Genomic DNA, 13,383 nt, shown 5'->3' with positions numbered 1-13,383 from the left:
GTCAATGTCATGAGAAAGAAAGAAAAGCTGGGGGGCCTGGTGGGTCAGTCAGTTAAGCCTCTGACTTCAGCTCACGTCATAATTCGGGGTTAGTGAGTTTGAGACCACCCCCACCCCCACCCTGCCCAGGGCAGGCTCTGTACTGATGGCTCAGAGCCTGGAGCCTGCTTCAGATTCTGTCTCCCTCTCTCTCTGCCCCTCCCCCACTCACATTGTGTGTGTGTGTCTCTCTCTCAAAAATAAATACCCCTCCCCCCAAAAAAAGAACAGCTGAGGAACTGTTCCAGGTAAAAAGGAGACTAAAGCAACAACCAAATGCAATATATAATCCCAGATTGGATCTTGTCCTTGAGGGGAAAAACATGTTATAACAGATATTTGGGGGACAACTGATAAAACTGGATGATGGGTGGCAGTTTAAAGTTTAATCTTTATTAAAAGATAAATGGAGGGCGGCTGGGGGGCTCAGCGGGTTGAGCGTCCAACTTCGGCTCAGGTCATGATCTCATGGTTTGTAGGTTCCAGCCCTGCATCACCTCTGTGCTGACAGCTCAGAGCCTGGAGCCTGCTTTGAATTCTGTGTCTTCCTCTATTTCTGCCCCTCTACCACTCATTCTGTCTGTCTTTCTGTCTCTCTCTTAAAAATAAATAATAAAACATTTAAAAAAAGATAAATAAAAAAAAGGTAAACATTAAATTTCCTGAAGTTGATAATTGTGGTTACCTAAGAAAATACCCGGGGCGCCTGGGTGGCTCAGTCGGTTAAGCCTCCGACTTCGGCTCAGGTCAGATCTCACGTTCGTGGGTTCGAGCCCCGCGTCAGGCTCTGTGCTGACAGCTAGCTCAGAGCCTGGAGCCTGCTTCCTGTTCTGTGTCTCCTTCTCTCTCTGCGCCTCCCCCTCTCATGCTCTGTCTCTCTCTGTATCAAAAATAAATAAAACATTAAAAAAAATACCCTTGTGCTTAGAAAACATAGCCTGAAGTGTTAAGGAATAAAGTGGCATGATGTATGCAATCTATTTTCAAATTATGGTCAGAAAAATTGTTTCAGCACATTACTGTCACATTTGTAAAAATTGACAATCATTAAAAATTTTTTAAGCATTTTAGGTATTTTTTTTAATGTTTATTTATTTTTGAGAGAGAGAAGCACAGAGCATGAGCAGGGGAAGGGCAGAGAGAGAAGGAAACACAGACTCTGAAGCAGGCTTCAGGCTCCGAGCTGTCAGTACAGAGCCTGACACAGGGTTCGAACTCACGAACCGAGAGACCATGACCTGGGCCAAAGTCAGCCGCTCAAATGACTGAGCCACCCAGGCACCCCTAAATGTTTTAGGTATTTTTGAGAGAGAGAAAGAGACAGAGTTCATGTGGGGGAGGGGCAGAGAGGGAGACTCAGAATATGAAGTGGGCTTCAGGCTCTGAGGTGATAGCACAAAGCCTGATGCAGGGCTCAAACCCACGAACTGCAAAATCATGACTTGAGCTGAAGTCGGACACTTAACCAACTGACAATTAAAAATTTTTAATAATGAAATTATAATATGAACTTAGAAGTTCTTTTTTTTGCTAAAGATTTTATTACTTTAAAATAATCTCTCCATCCAACACGGGGCTTGAACTCACAACCCTGAGATCCAGAGTCGCATGCTCTACTGACTAAGACAGCCATGACACCCAATAATTAAGATTTTATTTTTTTAAGTATTTATTTATTTATTTGTTTATTTATTTATTTTTATTTTGAGAGACAGAGAGAGAGGATGAGCAGGGGAAGCACAGAGAGACAGGGAGAGAGAATCCCAAGCAGGCTCTGCACTGTCAATGTGGAGCCCCATGTGGGGCTCGAACTCATGAACCATGAGATCATGATCAGAGCAGAAACCAAGAGCCAGATACTTAATAGACTGAGCCCCCCAGGCACCCCAAGAATTTCTAATAGAACTTCATATTGGTTCCTGTATTTTAGCATTTCCTTTTTCGATGTGATATTTTGCCTCAGTGATACTGATTTTATCATTCTTTCTCTTCATGCACACACACAAACACACACACCCACACAGACACACATTCTTTTTACTGAACCATTTGAGCTAGCTGTAGACATTGTGACTTTCTACTCCTAAATACTTATGTATCTATCCCCTAAAACAAAGTGTAGTCTTCTAAATAAACGACATGATTATCAAACTCAAGGTATTTATCATTGATACAAACCATTTCTAATATACAGTCCATATCAACATTTCTCCAGTTGTCTTTTTTTTTAATGTTTTATTTATTTTTTGATACAGAGAGAGACAGAGCATGAGAGGGGAAGGGGCAGAGAGAGAAGGACACAGAACCGGAAGCAGGCTCCAGGCTCCGAGCTAGCCGTCAGCACAGAGCCTGATGCGGGGCTCGAACCCATGAACGTGAGATCTGACCTGAGCCGAAGTCGGAGGCCCAACCGACTGAGCCACCCAGGCACCCCTCTCCAGTTGTCTTAATGATGTCCTTTACAACTTTTAAAATAATTCCAGTCAGGCTGCAATCCAACATGGCGGAGGAGTAGGGGGACCTAAAGTTCCCTCGTCCCTCAAGCACAGCAGTGTTGAGGCCAAAGGACTTTGAATGCCAAGAGTCTGGGCTGCAGAGTGACAAAGGCGTCTCCAGGGACCCATGGAGACAACCTGGCAGGCCATAGGTACATGACTGCAAACTAGGAGAGATAAAATGGGCAAGGTAGGCCTGGATGGGAGGGATGCCCTTCTGTGGAGAGACAAAGGGGCGAGAAACAGAGGCAGGGGGAGCATAGGACTATATCTGGACAAAATAAAAACCATGGACTGGGACAGAGAAAGATCCAATCTCTAACTGCGAGGCTTTCCTCAGGCTGGGGCTGGCCACCCAGTTCACTCACCTGGGAGGAGGAGAGCCAGCCCTGGGCTTGGTGACTAGTTCAGAGGCACAGTCCAACTTGGGAGAAAGCAGTCCCCTCCCTGGAGTGCTGTGGGAAGAAGATATATAATTGTTCTAAGGACAAAGAGTGTCTGTGCCCCCCAGCCAGAGACCATGTGTGGGCGGGGTGGAGTACTTTTTTCCCTCTCTTCCTTTTCTCCTTCTTATTTCTTCCCTCCTCTAGTCTGGTTATTCTGGTTGTTGGTTTGTTTAAGCAGACATTTTAAATTTATTCTCTTTATACCTGTTCTGTATCCCTTTCTTTCTCTTTCCCCTCCCCATCTCTCTCTGTATTAAGCCATATAGCTTCTCGACCTGGTCAATTTTCATTTCTTTTCTTTTTCCTCGCCCCTGTCATTTCTCCTTTATGGGATAAGGCCTCTTCCATCAACAATGCCACCATCACATTGTTTTGCTGTAGCTGGTGTTTTTGTTTTTATTTTTTTGTTTGTTTTTATGTTTCTTTTCCAGGGCTACTTCCATGAGCAAATCATAGCACACTTGATGAAGGGTTCAAAACATCACTACGAGTAGGGAGATAAAACAACCAGAGTCACAACAGAGAGCAAGTAACACACTCCAAAAAACATCTCCTGAAGGGCCAGGTCCTGAACAGTGTATGACCCCTCTTTAATATAGTAGTCCTCGCAGGTGAAGGGCACATAAGAAGCATTTAAAACACATAAGGGACAGAAAACTAGGCAAAATGATAAAAGAGAAGAATTCTGCTCATAAGAAATTCTAGGAAGAAATGACAGCTGAAGAGTTGGTCAAAACAGATATAAACAATATAACTGAAGAAGAATTTAGAATAAAAATCATAAGATTAATCAGGGGGCTTGAAAAAAGCATAGAAGACAGTAGAGAGTCTATTGTACAGGAACCAAAAAAATAGTCATGATGAATTTTAAAATGCTGTAAATGAAGTGCAAAATAAACTAGAAGCGGAGACAGCGAAGATTGAAGAGGCAGAGGGGAGAATACTTGAAATAGAAAATAAAATTATGGAAAAAGATGAAGCTGAAAAAGAAGATTAAAAATGTGTGGACCACGAGGGGAAAATTAGAGAGCTAAGTGATTCAATGAAATGGAATAATGTCCATATCCAAGGAGTTCCATAAGAAGAAGAAAAGAGAGAAAGGCGTGGAAGGTGTACTTGAACAAATCATAGCTGAGAACTTCCCCATTCTGGAGAAGGAAACAGAAATTGAAATCCAGGAAGCACAGAGAACTCCCTTCAGATGTAACTTGAATCAATCTTCTGCATGACATATAGTGAAACTGGCAAAATACAAAGATAAAAAGAGAATTCTGAAAGCAGCTAGGGATAATGGGTCTTAACCTACAAGGGTAGACACCTAAGAGTAGTAGACTTATCTACTGAAACTTGGCAGGCCAGAAAGGAGTGGCAGGAAAATGTCAATGTGCTGAATAGGAAAAGTATGCAGCCAATAATCCTTTATCCAGCAAGCCTGTCATTCAAAATAGAGAGATAAAGGTTTTCCCAGACAAACAAAAACTGAAGGAACTCATCACCACCAAACCAGCCCTAGAGATCCTGAGGGGGCCTCTGTCAGTGGAATGTTGCAAAGACCACAGAGGACCAGAGACATTCCTATAAGCATGAAACCTACAGATAACACAATGACTCTAAATCTATATCTTTCAATAATAGCATTGAATGTAAATGGACTAAATGCTCCAATCAAAAGACATAGGGTATCAGAATGGATAAAAACAAACAAACAAACAAACAAACAAACAAATAACTAAGACCCATCTATTTGCTGTCTAGAAGAGACCCATTACAGATCTGAAGACACCTTCAGATTGAAAGTGAAGAGATGGAGAACCATCTATTATGCTACTGGAAGTAAAAAGAAAGCTGGAGTAGTCATACTTATATCTGACAGACTGGATTTTAAGCTAAAGACTGTTAACAAGAGATGAAGAAAGGCATTATATCATAATTACAGGGTCTATCCATAAAGAAGAGCTAACAATTACAAATGTTTATACATCGAATTTGGTACACCCCACTATATAAAACAATTAATCACAAACATAAGCAATCTTATTGGTAGAATGTGGTAATTGCAGGGGACTTTAATACTCCACTTACAACAATGGACAGATCATCTAGACAGAAAGTCAGTAAAGAAACAATGGCCCTGAATGATACACTGGACCACATGGACTTGACAGATATATTCAGAACTTTTCATCCTAAAGCAGCAGAATACACATTCTTCTTGAGTGCACATGGAACATTCTCCAAAATAGACCACATGCTTGGTCACAAAACAGCCCTCAATAAATATAAAAAATTGAAATCATACGATGCACATTTTCAGATCACAATGATATGAAACTTGAAATCAACCACAGGAAAAAGTTTAGAAAACCTCCAAATGCGAAAACTTTAAAGAACATCCTATTAAAGAATGAATGGGTCCACCAGGCAATGAAAAAAGAAATTTAAAAATATATGGAAGCAAATGAAAATGAAAACACAACAGTCCAAACCCGTTGGGATGCAGCAAAGGCAGTCTTAAGAGGAAAATACATTGTAATCCAAGCCTATCTCAAGAAAAAAACAAAAAACCCCACCAAATACAAAGTCTAGCAGCACACCTAAAGGAACTAGAGGCAAAACAACAAAGAAACCCCAAGGCCAGCAGAAGAAGAAAATTAATAAAGATCAGAGCAGAAATAAACAATATAGAATCCCTCTCCACCCCCGCAAAAAACAATAGAATAGATCAATGAAACTAAGAGCTGTTTTTTTGAAAAAATAAACAAAATTGATAATCCCCTAGCCAGACTTCTCAAAAAGAAGAGAGGATCCCAATAGATAAAAAAATCACAAATGATAATGGATTTTTCACAACCAATCTCTCAGAAATACAAGCAATTATCAGAGAATACTATGAAAAATTATATGCCAAGAAACCAGACAACCTAGAAAAAATGGACAAATTCCTAGACACCCACATACCACCAAAACTCAAATGGGAAGAAACAGAAAATTTGAAAGACCCATAACTAGTGAAGAAATTGAATCAGTTATTAAAAATCTCTCAACAAGTAAGAGTCCTGGGCCAGATGGCTTCCCTGGGGAATTCTACCAGACACTTAAATCAGACTTAATATCTATCCTTCTCAAGCTGTTCCAAAAAAATAGAAATGGAAGGAAAACTTCTGGATTCATTCTATGAAACCAATATTACTTTGATTCCCAAACCAGACCGAGACACCACAAAAAAGGAGAATTACAAGCCAATATCCTTGATGAATATGGATGCAAAAATCCACAAGATACTAGCAAATCAAATTCAACAGCATATACAAAGAATTATTCATCACGATCAAGGGGGATTCATTCCTGGGCTGCAGGTCTGGTTCAATATTCACAAATCAATCAATGTGATACATTACATTAATAAAAGAAAAGATAAGAACCATATAATCCTCTCAATAGATGCAGAAAAAAACATTTGACAAAATACAGCATCGTTTCTTAATAAAAACCCTCAAGAAAGTCAGGATAGAAGGAACATACCTAAACATCATAAAAGCCATATATGAAAAGCCCACAGCTAATATCATCCTCAATGGGGGGAAATTGAGAGCTTTCCCTCTGAGATCAGGAACACGACAGGGATGTCCCTTCTCAGCACTGTTGTTTAACACAGTTGGAAGTCCTAGCATCCACAATCAGACAACAGAATGAAATAAAAGACATCAAAATTGGCGAAGAAGAAGTCAAATTTTCACTTTTCACAGATGACATGATACTCTACATGGAAAACTTGACAGACTCCACCAGAAGGCTGCTAGAACTGATACATGAATTCAGCAAAGTCACAGAATACAAAATCAATGTAACAGAAATTGGTTGCATTCCTATAACCAATAATGAAGCAACAGAAAGAGAGATCAAGAAATTGATCCCGTTTACAACTGCACCAAGAACCATAAAATACCCAAGAATAAACCTAACCAAAGATACAAACGATCTTTATGCTGGAAACTATAGAAAACTTATGAAGGAAATTGAAGACACAAAAAAAGTGGAAAAAACATTCTATGCTCATGGATTGGAAGAATAAATAGTGTTAAAATGTCAGTGCTACACAAAACAATCTACACATTCAATGCAATCCCAATCAAAATTGCACCAGCATTCTTCTCAAAGCTAGAACAACAAAAACCCCTGAATAGCCAAAGTAATATTGAAAAAGAAAGCCAAAATGGGAAGCATCACAATCTAAAACGTTAGCCCCGACTACAAAGCTGTAATCATCAAGACAGTATGGTATTGGCACAAAAACATATACATAGACGAATGGAATAGAATAGAGAACCCAGAATTGGACACACAAATATATAGCCAACTAATCTTTGACAAAGCAGGAAAAGCATCCAATGGAAAAAAAGTCTCTTTAGCAAATGGTTCTAGGAGAACTGGACAGCAACATGCAGAATAATGAGACTGGACCACTTTCTTACACAACACACACATATAAACTCAAAATGAGTGTAAGACCTAAGCGTGAGACAGGAAACCATCAAAACCCTAAAACCTTAGAGGAGAAAGCAGGCAACAACCTCTTTGACCTCAGCCACAGCAATTTCTTGCTTGACATATCTCCAAAGGCAAGGGAATTAAAAGCAAAAATGAATATTGGGACCTCATCAAGATAAAAAGCTCAACTGCGATGGAAACAATCAACAAAACTAAAAGGCAACTGACAGAATGGGAAAAGATATTTGCAAATGATGTATCAGATAAAGGGTTAGTATCCAAAATCTATAAAGAACCTGTCAAACTCAACACCCAAAAATAAAATAATCCAGCGAAGAAATGGACAGAAGACATGAAGAGACACTTTTCCAAAGAAGACATCTAGATGGCTAACAGACACATCAAAGATGCTCAATGTCACTCATCATCAGGGAAACACAAATCAAAACCACACTGTGATACCCCTTCATGCTGGTTAGAGTGACTAAAATTAACAACCCAGGAAACAACAGATGCTGGCGAGGATGTGGAGAAAAGGGAACCCTCTTGCACTGTTGGTGGGAATGCAAACTGGTGCAGCCACTCTGGAAAACAGTGTGGAGGTTCCTCAAAAAATTGAAAATAGGACTACCCTATGACCCAGTAATAGCACTAGTAGGAATTTATCCAAAGGATACAGGAGTGCTGATTCAAAAAGACACATGTACCCCAATGTTTATAGCAGCGCTTTCAACAATAGCCAAATTATGGGAAGAGCTTAATTGTTCATCAACTGATGAATGGATAAAGAAGATGTGGTTTATATATACAATGAAATACTACTTGGCAGTGAGAAAGAATGAAATCATGCCATTTGCAGTAACGTGGATGGAATTGGAAGGTATTATGCTGACTGAAATAAGTCAGTCAGAGAAAGACAGATATCATATGTTTTCACTCACATGTGGATCTTGAGAAACTTAACAGAAGACCATGGGGGAAGGGAAGGGGAAAAAATAGTTACAAACAGAGATGGAGGGAGGCAAACCATAGAGACTCTTAAATATGGAGAACGATCTGATGGTTGACGGTGAGGGAGAGGGGAAAATGGGTGATGGGTATTGAGAAGGGCACTTGCTGGGATGAGCAGTGGGTGTTGTATGATGAACCACGGGAATCTACCCCAAAAACCAAGAGCACACTTTACACACCAAATGTTAGCCAATTTGACCATAAATTATATTAAAAAAAAAAAAAAACAACGTAAGGAGGAATTTGGACTTAATCTAATACATTTGATTCTAACAAAAAGAGTAACAGAGTTTAAGTTTATTCTACTCCACAAAATAGAAGTCCAACATACCCATAAGGGAGCACGGTTAGTCTTTTAGATCTGCATGTCTCTTTCTATGACTTGGCTGAATTTTCCTAATCTCCGTTCTAATCAGTAGCGTGGTCTCCAATCTCACATGTGAATTGCGCCTTCTGGCATAAAGTCAGTTACTGCCTCACAGTCCTGTGCTGTTACACAGCCTCAGCACTGATAGCTTGTGATCCAGTTATGAACTGTCAAGATAAATATCTTCAGATTATTTATATCTGCCTTTTACCCCAGTAAACTTAGAGAATTACTATATGTCTAATCCCTCTGCAACTTGATTTTATGTCTCTTAGCCTAATTGGTTGCAAATTGAATGTACAACTCTCACACTGATGATGCAAGAAGCGTGGGGATGTGTTGTTCCAATAAGGAATGTGACTTGGTTTAGATGTTGACAGGCCCATCAGCAAGTGTGATAACATAAATCCTTGAAAATCCAGGCAATAAATTCTGGAACTATAATATTTTACAGTAAAAGCCTCTGGTTATTTTTTTTTAATCACTTCCTTTTTTTTGGCAAGTGACCAAGCCTGAACCCTCATTGGAACTTCTGGAATTGTTGAGATTGCGTCTAATTTAGATAACCACATCTCTTAAATCAGAGTTTAGATAAAATTTATAATTGAATAAAAAATAAAATAAAATAAAATAATTCCAATCAAGAAGTGCTTATTACACTTATTTCTCATGTCTCTCATCTTTGAGGAATTAAATATATTTATTTAAACATTTTTGGGGGGTTTCTCCATGACTTCCATTTACTCTAGAGTGAATTCTACTGATTAATGAGTTTTTTGCCTGTCATTGTGTTAATTTTTGTGATGAGCTTTGAAATTTTGGTTTGCTTGTTCGTTTTTTTGAGTGTTTCTTTCTCGTGTACATATCTTGGTTAGGAGTCATTGTAGATGAGGGGGTTCTTGATGGGTGTAATGCGGCATACAATATGTCTTTGGGGGATGGTTTTTATATGGGGAATAATGTCTTCCATAGGCTTTTGGAAACATGTGGGAGCATTTTGGAGGTCACAATGACTGGCAAAGCTGCTGACAATTGGTGGACAGGTGTCAGCTACGATAAATGTCCTACAGTGAGTAGAATGAGCAAGGGTCGCTCTTCCCTAGATGCCAGTAGAAACACAAATGCAAACATTGCTTTGGGCAGAACTTTTAGGAACACCTCCCAGCCTCCAGAATCCCACAATTCTGCGAGTATCAGCAAAACTCAGGTCACAGCCGCAACAAACTTCCGAAAACAGGAAGCTACGAACAGCAGAACCCTTTGGCCTCTACTACATTTCATATCCCACAAAGTGAACACCCATCATTTGGGGTCATCCCTCCTCTCCCAATTTAAGGCCTATCAGTTCAGGTTTCCTAGGCATGCATTTGGCTGATAAAAGAACACTAGTTGCAAGGAATTCAGAGAAATGAAGTTTTTAGCACTCCAGCGTCGGCTGCAGGACCAGATACAGTAGTTAAGGGTTGTAATGGGTGCTAAATAAGTCAGTCCATGTTGGAATTGTAGGTTTCTCTCTCTCCTTGCTGCATGTCCCCATAGTGAGTGGGTTTGTGGCTGTCTCCCACTCCAGAACCAGATTTCACATTGAACACACAGGGCTCTGATCTATGGGGGATGTTGCTGATCCTGTCCCCAGCCAGCTGCAGGTGTGGTCTAACTCAAATGGTAGTCTAGAGGGCTGGCTAGTGTATTCGCCGTCACTCCAGGCAAGCAGAGCAGCTCTGAGTGGACAGAGTCCCGTCAGCACGCTTCATACACCCACCTGTCAGACAGCAGAATATCCAGTGAATTCTCTGGAGAGCTGGTGTCTGGGCTGCTATTTCTTTCTCCTGGGGGCTCAGCCCCCAGCCCTCATATGTCCATTTCCAGTTCAAAGAGGTGCTTATTTTGATTTTGGCTTTGGTTTTTTTTTTTTAATCATGGGTTCTCTTTTTAATATATATTTGGAATATATTATCTATTATTTTATCTGGAAGGTAGGGAAAATTTTCTCTTGAATTCGCTCAGTCCTATCATGGGAAGTGACCCTATAAAATTTGCCTACTTATAAACTTCCTCCTCCTTTTCTATAAATGACTGTGCTCTCCTTTGTTTGTTGGACTAGCTTATAGTTTTTGCCACAGCTTGTTTGTCCCAAATTACAAATCTCTGCTATTCCTGAATATACCCATTTTCTGGGTAAAATAACTTTTATTTTTAAGGTCAACATCACTTGGTGGTCAGAAGTGGGATCTAGAGAAGACCCCCAACAGCTCCAAGGTTGGTAAAGAAACAGGTGGGTTCCCACAAAACTAATCCCTGCTTTCTCACCCACCCTGAGTTTGAGGGTGAGTCTCCTGTAGGTCTGCTCTGCTCTTCCTGTATTTTGATCTCTCCAAGCTTTAATCAGGGTCTGTTTTAAGGCTTTGTCTTTTCTAAGAGTATCCTTTTGGCACCAGACTGTTCTTATTGGAACAGTACTATTAAGGAATTTTTCTTTTCGCGCTACAGAAAACCCTCTAACAAATTAGATATCCCAGTCACCAAAATGCCTTAGGGTCCCTTTTGGGACCCTGGCTGGTTTTGTGTTTAAAAACTGGTATTTTGGGGGCACCTGGCTGGCTGGCTGTAGAGCATGTGACTCCTGCTTTGGGGTCATGAGTTTTAACGCCACACTAGGCATAGATATTACTTAAAAAGCCAAACCAAACCAAATGACTGGTGTTCCCTCGTGTACATTTCTAACTAAATGGACCAATTTAACTAAAAGTAATTTAGGAACACCAATGGCCAATATGGGGAAATTTCCATCTCCCTAAACTCTAAAATTGTTGAAACTGAAGGGGATGCCTATTTGACTGATATTCTGAAGCTTCCAAAAGTTATCAGGAATCTAAAATTGCCTCTCTGCAAAATACAATTTCTAGGTTAACTGAGTCAAGCAAACAAAGAAAGACAAAACGGCTTCTGAGGTCTTTGTTTCCGCTCCCTCCTTTTCTTTCTCTCTAAACACACAGCAGCCGCCACATTCTCAGGCCACACCTCAAGGTGCCAGGCACCCACCTTCCCTTCTGCACTGACTTCTCCTCTAGACATGTGGTTTCTCCATTCTAATTCTGTCACCAAACTTCTCTTTTTCCCTGAACCTCCACCTTCCTGTACCTCTGAACTTATCAGAAACTGTCCCTTGGGGTTTTGTTGTTGTTGTTTTTATAGAGAGAAAGAGAAAGAGAGAGAGAGAGCATGTGCAAGCACAAATGGGGGAGGGGCAGAGGGAGAAAGAGAGAAAATCTCAAGCAGGCTCCATGCTGGGCAAACTCAAGGCTCACTTTCATGAGCATGAGATTATGACCTGAGCTGAAATCAAGAATCAGTTGCTTAACTGGCTGACACACTCAGGCACCCAGAATCTGTCCCTATTTTTTTTTAATGTTTACTTATTTATTGAAAGAGGAGAGAACTCAAGTGGTGAAGGGAGAGAAAGGGAGGGAGGGAGAGAATCCCAGGCAGGCTCCTCACTGTCAGTGCAGAGCCCTGTGCATGGCTCAATCTCTCAAACTTTGAGATCATGACTTGAGCTGAAATGAAGAGTCTGATGCTCAACCAACTGAGCCATTCAGGTGCCCTGAACCTGTTCCTTTAAAGTTAAGTCTTGTGAGACTCCAAATAAGCCCCAAATTTCATATGTTCCCTGGACTAAGGCTGAATTATGAGCCACAGTTAAGGAGTTTCCTAAAGTGACTGAGGACTCCCATAGGTTTGCTGACGAATTCAACATAATTATTCAAATTTACCAACTCTGGTTTCTCAGATTTCTATCAGCACATGCACTTGTTGGTGAGGGCCAGGCCAAACACTGGATGAAACTTGCCCAATGGGAACATCCTGAACAGGATTTAGAAAAACAAGCCTCTAGATGGTGGAGAAGTAGGGAGACCAGAATTTTCCTTGTCCCTCAAACACAGCTGTATTGAGGTCAGGTCACTTGGAACACCCACGAAATTGATCTGCAGAGTGGCAGAAGGATCTCCACAGTTGGAAGGAGACAGGTTGGCAGGGCTATGTGCGTGTATGAGAATTGGGGGAGATAAAATAGCATAAACACAGAAGGGAGGGAACCCTTTCTGTGCAGAGACAACAGGGAGAGAGAGAGACGGGTTGTGAAAGTGTGGCATTGAGTTGTCACAAGAGGAGAACTTCTCTGGATCATGGACTGGGGAAGAAGTAAGAGAGTGTCAGTTTCTATTTTGCAAACAGCCTCTGGAGCTGAAATTCAGAGATTTCAGAAAGTGTGCAACTTTCCGGGAGTGGAGCATGGGGCCCGCTCCTGGGGAGGAGGGAGCCCGCCCTGGAGCGCCAAGCTGGGTGTGGCAATCTCCAGGGCGCACTGGGAGACAGCAGTCCACTTCCCGGAGCACTACAGAAAGAGAGTATGTTGCCTCCCCAAGGACAAAAGACCCAGCAGGTGCCACCCAAAGGCCTTTCATCAGCAAGGTGAAGAGGCTCTACTCCAGAACAGGGGAGAAGAGCCGCACAATGTTGGGTTCTTTAAGACATC

General features: G+C 41.0%; 1 protein-coding gene across 2 annotated transcripts in view; it reads right to left on the bottom strand.

The window, feature by feature from the left end:
- B4GALNT1 (beta-1,4-N-acetyl-galactosaminyltransferase 1) overlaps positions 1-13,383 on the bottom strand; it is a 45,681-nt gene that overhangs the window by 12,081 nt on the left and 20,217 nt on the right. Inside the window, exon 1 of one of the 2 annotated variants that reach the window (XM_029953304.1) lies at positions 2,903-2,921. The exons of the other annotated variant lie outside the window; for it this stretch is intronic. The gene's annotated coding sequence lies outside the window, so the exon portion shown is untranslated. Of the gene's footprint in view, positions 1-2,902; positions 2,922-13,383 lie in introns of those variants that run through there. 2 annotated transcript variants of the gene reach the window in all.

Source organism: Suricata suricatta, chromosome 10 (assembly GCF_006229205.1).
Source record: "Suricata suricatta isolate VVHF042 chromosome 10, meerkat_22Aug2017_6uvM2_HiC, whole genome shotgun sequence".
In the NCBI taxonomy this organism is placed as follows: domain Eukaryota; kingdom Metazoa; phylum Chordata; class Mammalia; order Carnivora; family Herpestidae; genus Suricata; species Suricata suricatta.
The sequence above is the reverse complement of the archived record's forward strand: the minus strand, read 5'-3'. Positions and strand labels throughout refer to the sequence as shown.